Source organism: Mizuhopecten yessoensis, unplaced genomic scaffold, assembly GCF_002113885.1.
Source record: "Mizuhopecten yessoensis strain PY_sf001 unplaced genomic scaffold, ASM211388v2 scaffold7473, whole genome shotgun sequence".
NCBI classification, from domain to species: Eukaryota; Metazoa; Mollusca; class Bivalvia; order Pectinida; family Pectinidae; genus Mizuhopecten; species Mizuhopecten yessoensis.
This window is the reverse complement of record NW_018407065.1, coordinates 1,895,664-1,904,368: the sequence shown is the minus strand read 5'-3', so window position 1 is coordinate 1,904,368 and position 8,705 is coordinate 1,895,664.

Here is an 8,705-nt window from a genome sequence, read left to right as displayed (position 1 = left end):
TATACATATGGCCTGAAATTTGCTAGGATTTGCGTTCATACCATTTGCTGAAAACCTGTTTAGTAACAATGTACTTTCTTTTTCTAGAGTAAGTAACACGTACGGGATGGTATCAACGATGTAAATTACGATCGCAAAGTAAAGGTTATTTTTCTTTAATTATTGATCCGGTAAGATCTTGATCCACATAACCCTATTACCAAACATGATTTAAAGATAAAGCAAACATTTCAAACACAGTCCATTTCACTTTTTATTTTCTAGTCCTGATATTCTATGGATACAGAAGGTATCAAATCGGGAATATACATGGCAATCACCCTAAACGATACCACAATTACCATACAAGAAAAGCACATTCAAAAACAGAGATCACTTGATACTGACTAGCTGACCACAGGACAGCAGAAACTGCTCCTGCGTATTGAAAAAAAGGTCCCAAATCCAAATCCCTCACGTTCGTCATTGTAAACATCTAGAACACTGACAGGTCAGTAAGGGCCCCGTCTTGTGGCAATATATCCCCCATAATCATCAAGAAGCAATCTGCCCATATAGCTGAGCTTGACGTTTGACATTTGGACTTCAAAAAGAATCGCAAGGAAGCAAAATATACATTTTACATGTACTATGATGTGAGTCTTGTTTCCTTCCACCTCCATATTTGCTGGGCTAACAGAAATATAAATACCGGTGCAATACTCATTTGTTAGCTTTGATTTGTTTTATTTCACCTAATACACCTCCTACATCAAGATCCAGGGTCAAAATCAGAGATCCACTTTGTCTTTGACCTTTGGACCCAACTGACCTTGATCATTAACCTAGTGACCCTGAACTTTGGTCAGTTGACTTATTCTTTAATTCCGACCAACTTTGCTTCTTGATATCATAACAAAATGTTCATCAGTGAAAAATACAAAACTTGACCTTGACCCTTTGGACCCGTAACCTGGACCTAAGGTCATTTGACTCTGTGTTAAGTTCTGAACAGCATTGCTTCATAATATCATAACAAAATGTTCATCAGGGAAAAGGTACAAAATTTAACCTTGAGCCAATGACCTTGACCTTTGGTCAGTTGACTCCTTGTTCAATTCTGATCAACTTTGTTTCATCATGTCATAACAAAATGTTTATCAGTGAAAGGATGCAAATTTGACCTTGACCTTTGAATCTTATGACCTTGACCTTTGACCTCAACTTTTTACCTCAGTGTGTTTCTTTGTTTGATTCCGAACAACTTTGCTTCATAATGACATAGCGAAATGTTCACCAGTGAAAAGCTACAAAATTTGACCTTGACCCCTGACCATATGACCTTGACCTTTGGTCTGCTGACTCCTTGTTTAATTCTGATCAACTTTGCTTCATCATGTCATAACAAAATGTTCATCAGTGAAAAGATGTAAAAATTGACCTTGACCTTTGAACCTAATGACCTTGGCCCTTGAACTTGAGTTTTTACCTCAATCTGTATTTTTGTGAACTGAACATCTTGACCAAGTTTCATGTACATCGGTCAATAAATACCAAAGTTATCAGCCAGGAACAGAATTTGTGGACGGACAGACAGACAGACAGAGTGATTACTATAGGGCACCCGTATCTCCGATACGGGGCCCTAATTAGAGCAACATATTTTCGGTAGCATCCTTTACCACTTCAACATGGCCTCAGACAATCCTGATAAAGCGAAAGTCAGTTGATTAAGTTTATCTATGACATCTCGCGTAATTTTAAACAGGCATAGGGGAAGCAAACGACTTTAATTTAGTAAGACATTTGACCAAGTGAGCTAATCGGCTCTTTACACTTAAATATAGGAGTTACACTACGTATTGTAGTAGTTCTGGGAACAGTCAAGACAACAACTTGATTGAAAACTTCCTAAGTAACCCAACTGGCCAATCTGTCTTTAATCGAACACTAACTCGTTTTACAAGGTAAGGTTACCTCTGAACGAATTTCGTCTCTTTCATATAAACCCTATGGCTGAGGGCATTTCTTTCGGGGTAAATGAGGATGAAAGCATTGTGTATATCACATTAACATCAGAGAGTGATGTTCAATCCCTGCATCTCAAGCAAAATATCCGGATATTTCTATCAGATGCGACCCGGTATAAGTACTTGGTTCGCCTTCAATTTGACCGATAAGACCAGATCTGGTCCAATATTGGGCTGGTTAAAAATTGACAGGCTTTGAAGTCGGGCGTCTCTCCTTTGTAATCTTCAAAGGACAGGTATCAGCCTAGCGATTGTTTTTTTTCCTGAGACCAATCAAACAGCTATATTCGTGCCTTCAATTTTGCTATGATATATTCCAGGGGTATAGTGAGCGTAACCCCTGGATATCGAGGATGCGGTCATGTATGCGAAAATAAATGAAAGAACTTCGAGGTACATCAACCTTGCTTTCACCGAGTTCGGTGATTTTTTTATGTAGAAACGATTGCTTGTCAATTGTTGTGAGGGTACTTTTCCCTGCTTTTGAAAGACAGCTTAAATTGACCATTTCATTGTTCATATAAGGATTGATCTTCATTTTGACGGCCTATACAGTATTTTGAATGTAGGTTGAAACGACATATATTCTATGTGGCATACGTGAGGGAAAACGTGTTGCTCACCGAGTATTTCTAAATTTACTCATACCGGTGTTGATTCACTGGAACTATATTATCCTTGAAACCACAACTACCATTTTTGCGACCCACTATTACTGGTTTTCTTTCTTACAGCACTGAAACAATGCAATTGTCAGGTGTAGATATAAGGATTGATCTTCATTTTGACGACGTATACGGTTGTATGAACGCAGGTGGGAATTATGACAATCGCATGTTTAAACAAAAGCATGCACACAATACCCAAACAAAGCCGGCTTTAAAAAAAGCAAAATGACAAATTTTAAGTTTTATTACATTAATATTCACGACATTGTTACAATACTTCCCACAATTTACATGAATTAATTTGTTTATTTAGGTACGAATACATAGCCCCATCGAAAAGCAAAGACAAACTCATAAAAGGCATTAAAGAAACCCAACATAAAAATGAAATTAAAAATTCAACTTCAGGGACAAAGGAAACTACATGTAAATTTGAATTCAATTTCACGATCTATTGTCATTTTCAAGGAATTGTTTTTATGGACTGTTTTTGAGTTAGTGTAAACTTTATCTTCTGAACCGAAACAAGTGCTTGTTATTGAAACAATGTAATTTAGTTTGTTTTGTCGAAATTTCAACAATCTTCTTCTGTTTATATGTAATAAAATAACACTTTAGGTTATATTTTTTTAATTGTCAGTGAGAATTGGAACTTGGATATATAACTAATGTGTTAGAAGTTTGACGGTACGAAAATTAAAGTTCAAACAAAAAGGGGTTAAACAGGTAAAACAATTATAACTCTTTCTCAAGGGTCCGAAGGTTCAGACATGTTGGTACTCTGTTATAATCAACATTTCATACCTGGTATACTGAGGATTAATGACGACTTTATAGACTTAATCTATTTTCTGACAGATACATACACAATATTTGTTGGTCACTCTCCAACATCGTTTTGTCGGGGAATCCACAGTTAAAACCCCGTATTTGGTTTACAGGTACTATATTACTTTGTCACATCACAAGAACAAATACATGTATTACAGCTCAGGTGACAGTTCAGGTCCGCGGGGTTCCTGTTAGGGCTCAGTTCAGGCCCACGTGTCTCATATTAGGGCTCAGTTCAGGTCCACGGATCTCCTGTTAGGGCTCAGTTCAGGTCCACGGGTCTCCTGTTAGGGCCTTTTACGCCATGTATCGAGTACTGATGATGGTATGTGCTGTCAAAAAACCCATACAGCACATAATTATATACAACGTGTAATATCACTCAAGTTAAGTGCTAAAGAAACGTGGTGCGTGGAAATTGCGACAAAAGCAAACACAATAAACATATCCATTATGTTTTCTGTTTACTACTTTCGTAAAAGGTGTCAGTTTCTATCTTTGTTTGGATTGTGTCTTCAATCAAACATCTATCCTCTATTTTATAGGTTACTTATGAAACTCGCTTATGTTCCAAATGACTATTAACAATAAAAAATATAAATGTCTATCAACAATGACATTCTAAATCTTATTGATTGTCTACCAATGTTGTTACAGAGAACGTGATGAAGGTAATCTAGGGCGACTGGTGATATTCATTGTCAAAATTTGATTGAGATTTCCTTAACTCATTCACTCCTGAAATTTCATATTAAACTATTCCAACCTTTGAATTGGAAGGGTTCAAATGTGTATTCAGGGGTGAATGAGTTAATACATTTGTATAACAATACCTGCTAATCAGATTACCACAAACCGATACATTAGTCTATAGAGTGAACAAAGTGAATGCTTCGGTGCCTGATGCTACCCCCATAGGGTTAATGTCATGTCATTGAATGACCCCGAAATGTGTTCACCGTATTAATAAGAATTGAACTGTTGAGGACAAACAGTCTTAAATGAAGTGTCACGTCAATGTACATTACAATCGTATTGTTTTGAAAACAGGAGCAAGTCGCTCCGAAAATTAAATAATTTATCTTTTGTTCACAATGATGTTATCTCGGCAGAAGTTTATACATATTCAGTGTAATATATACACTTGCACCACTGGCTGTGTATTTATTAAACCTGTCTACCTACTTGAAAAAAGCGCCTTTCGTGTGTGCTTCTAACATGATATATAGTAGTTATATATCAAAAGGTCAACGTAGACACGTTACACGTTAAGGTGTGTTACTGCACGGATACTAGCACGTAGTTGTTCACGAACATGCAAGTGTTACTGTCGCTCCGACAGGTCAAAATAAAGTTCAAGGAAATGGCAATACAGCAAATCATATATTTCTGGTTGTATGCCAGTAAACTAGGACTTGTTTGTCAGCACTAGAAGGATTTTAGTATTACACAACATCTGGAACATGTGTTGAACAGTTAACCGTCATATTGTCTTCATCAAATCTCCTAATACCGTACCGCCTCGCAAGGTTTTGGAACAAAAAGAACCGTCGTATTAAATCAATTAGGTTCATAACAAGGAATGACTAATGTTTGTTTTTTGTGGGTTTTTTTTTATTTGTTGAGGAAGAAGGCTGCAAAGCCGGTGTCTTCCATATTTGATCTGGCTGTGGTGGATTTAGTTGCATTAAGTCGCCCATCAACACAATATTGCTATGTAGGGATACAGGAGAGAACTGCCAAGAAAGACAACGAGGTAAAGTAATTCGGTTAATGAAGAAATTGTCCAGTAAGGAGAGGCCAAAGAGAATCCAAACATTGATTCTGCAGAGGTCAACACATTGGTCGCCCCACGCACTCCTGTAATGGGAAACATCAGACCTCCTTGTTTTCGCTAACACTGTCGTAGTATTTTACAACTGCGATGAATGACTTGAAATTCATAAAAAATCTTTTCAGTGAACAAATTATATCGCTTAAATTGTTTGTTCATGGTTTACATGTAAACTTTATTTCTTTAACAACAATTATGAAATAAGTTATTTCAACCTATATCAATCACTCTTGTTGGCCCGGATGTTAGCGCGGGGGAGGGTCTTAGTGCGGGAGGAAACCGGAGTACCAGGAGAAAACCCATGCTGTTCAGGGTTTAAAGGCTCATCGACACATAAACGTCATTAGAAGCCACGAAAAAGATGAACGAATTATGACGAAAATTGAAGACAAAAAACAATGAAATAAGAAAACAAGCAAAGAAATCATTCAATCAAACGGGTTACAGGTAGATACTTATCCATACTTTATCTTTAGTATAAGGTCAAAAATTGAGAATGTCACGAAGTGTCACTTGTACGAAGTGTCACTAGAACGAGGTGTCACGTGTCACTAGTACGAAGTGTCACGTGTCACTAGTACGAAGTGTCACTAGTACGAAGTGTAGTACGAAGTGTCACTAGTACGAAGTGTAGTACGAAGTGTCACTAGTACGAAGTGTCACGTGTCACTAGTACGAAGTGTAGTACGAAATGTCACTATTACGAAGTGTAGTACGAAGTGTCACTAGTACGAAGTGTCACTAGTATGAAGCTCATATTATGTTCAACATTGAATGGTGTGTTGTATGTTATAGACTATGGTTGTCTTCATGCGTAAGCAAGAAAGCAAGTGTGACATATTTGTATATATAAACTGTTTTAATTTGGGATAAGGTATTATTTCTCCTTCCCGTTCATCCTTGGGACCATTGCATTGTATACGTATCGAAGGTTGGACAGTATGGAGTTTGGTAGTGCTATTTTTTTCAAGGTAGCTCACACATATACGGCTGCAACGTAAGAACTGCTTCATAATCGGATAGCCAATATAAAAAAATATCATACTGGTTTTTATAGTCTAATTAGTGAAGTATCAAATTTTGAATTGAGATTTTCTTTCAAAGTTCAGTTCTTAATGCTCTGTAGTACCAAAAGTAAATCAGAACTTATAAATGGCATTGCGAATTCGTTCGTTCTCACTTTTCCCCAAAGCTAAGTTAAACTGCATGATAACATAACCCTGTAAAGTTTGCACAATTGAACATGAAACTACGATAGTTTATAAAAGTTAAAACTGAAATATATTACACAGGGGAAATTGTGTTACTGAAACTGACGGTAAGAAACATAAACGACATTAAATGTTGATATGTTGAAAAAACTTGTAAATAAGTTGTTATCGAAACAGTAAGCTAACAAGACAGTTCCAGCAAAGTACCACTCGTGCACACGTGCCTCTATTCTTTATCAACATTAACATCTGACATACAGATATGTATATACAATATCAGGGAGAAACCCCGGAAGGAGAGGGGGCTTCCGCAAAGGGGTGTGAGGTGCTCACCTAGCAAAAATAAATTACGCAGGCAAAATCTTACACTCTGAATAGATTTCAACGTTGATTACTAGGGCAGAAATGATATATCGTATCGTGATACTTTTTTGTGTATCGTATCGAATCGTTTCGTTTGCCTGTATCGCGATACACTTATATTACAGAAAATATTGCGATATCTTTTTTATTAACTCTAAAAAGGTGTACTTATTGTTTTGTTATTATTCAGTAAAGATGTGTTCCACTCTGCAGTCATACCCAAAATTACTAAAAATCAGACTTATTTGTTCAATTCCGAAACATAGAAAAAAGGTGTTTATAAAACCCTTTATAAAACAATAAAGAGTTACAACTTTTGACTACATCAGGTAATTTATACTTATATCAATATTTTACGTAAACCCTGCCAGGATAGATTCAGCTAAATGACTACAGCCAATCTCGAGGATTGATGGTCCCCCTGCAGTTTCAATAGTCTTTTGACCAACATAATCACTAGACATACAAGGAGTAAAGCAAGGATTTTAAAAATTGTGACCACCTGGCAAGGTATTTGTTACCTGTCCCGATAAGCTTTTCGATACATTAAGCATGTGATGAAAAACCCCATAACGAGTGGGCCAAACATTAGGTACATTTTGTATCTATTGGTATGTTAACAATATGCTGAATATCTTGACATTGTCAACCAGGAACTCAATCATTTTCTGCATATTTAGTTACGGCTTTTGTCGTGTTTTACCAAATAAGCCCCAGAAACGCTGTTGTTTATCTTACTTGGGAGAGTAAGCCGTATTAGTGAGAGAACGAAGGCGTTCCTTCAGTTTGTTATTGGTACATTGTACGTAAAGAATAAAAATCTGATGAAACAAATAAAAAAGTGTTCTGATTGAAGAAACCTTTTTGAGGAAAGAAAGTTTAAGATTGATCAAAATCCACATCCCATTTAATTGCAAGTCTGAAGTATACCATGTCATAATAAGAATATTACCCTGATTCAATTGTAATAAAAGGGGAAACAATACGCTGCTGACCAGCTAGCAGAGGAAGCGATAACATATTGATTTGAAGGATTCTTATAAAGTATCAGAATACACGTATCCTTATCACTGACTGGTATTAGGAAAGATTGTAATTCATAGCCATGTTAAGCTAGTATTTCGTATTTCTTAAAATTGAAAAATGTATCATTAACTTTACATAGGAAGGGTTTCCTTGGTAACCAAGCAAGATTTGTTGTTTTCGATATATTAGATGCTTTGTCTGCCAATACAGATACTTATCATGTCATATTAAGTAACGTGGACATCAGGATTAATAAAATACAATTTTTGATTTTCGTTTTGGATTTCAAGCTGCTTATTCTTTTTAGAATTAGGGATCTGATTGATTTCAATTTCACCCAGTTTGAAAGTAGATTTAATTCAGCATGCGCCCATTTTGCCCATTGTAATGAGTAATCTTTCACATAAGCCATTAGTATCTTGATATCCACAATCTAATTGACACTAGGGGTCTCTCGTATGGATACTATTAGGGTTGCCAGTTACTATATGTCCATTGTTTTGGCCATATTTGCTGAAAGCAGATTTATTCTTATGTCATATAAAGATGTAGAATTTGTGAATAGTTGAAAAGCCTGTAAGGAAAAATTAGGGTATTTTTGTATTGTGGTACGGTAGTTTGTTATCTTCGATGGATTTGTGGTGTAGGATTTCCTATTTTACTATGGTATTCATGATTTTGAAAGTTTTTCATTTTGCTCTGAAAATTAAAAAAAAAAAAATCATTTCAACAAAGTTATATTACAGCAAACTTATGTACATTT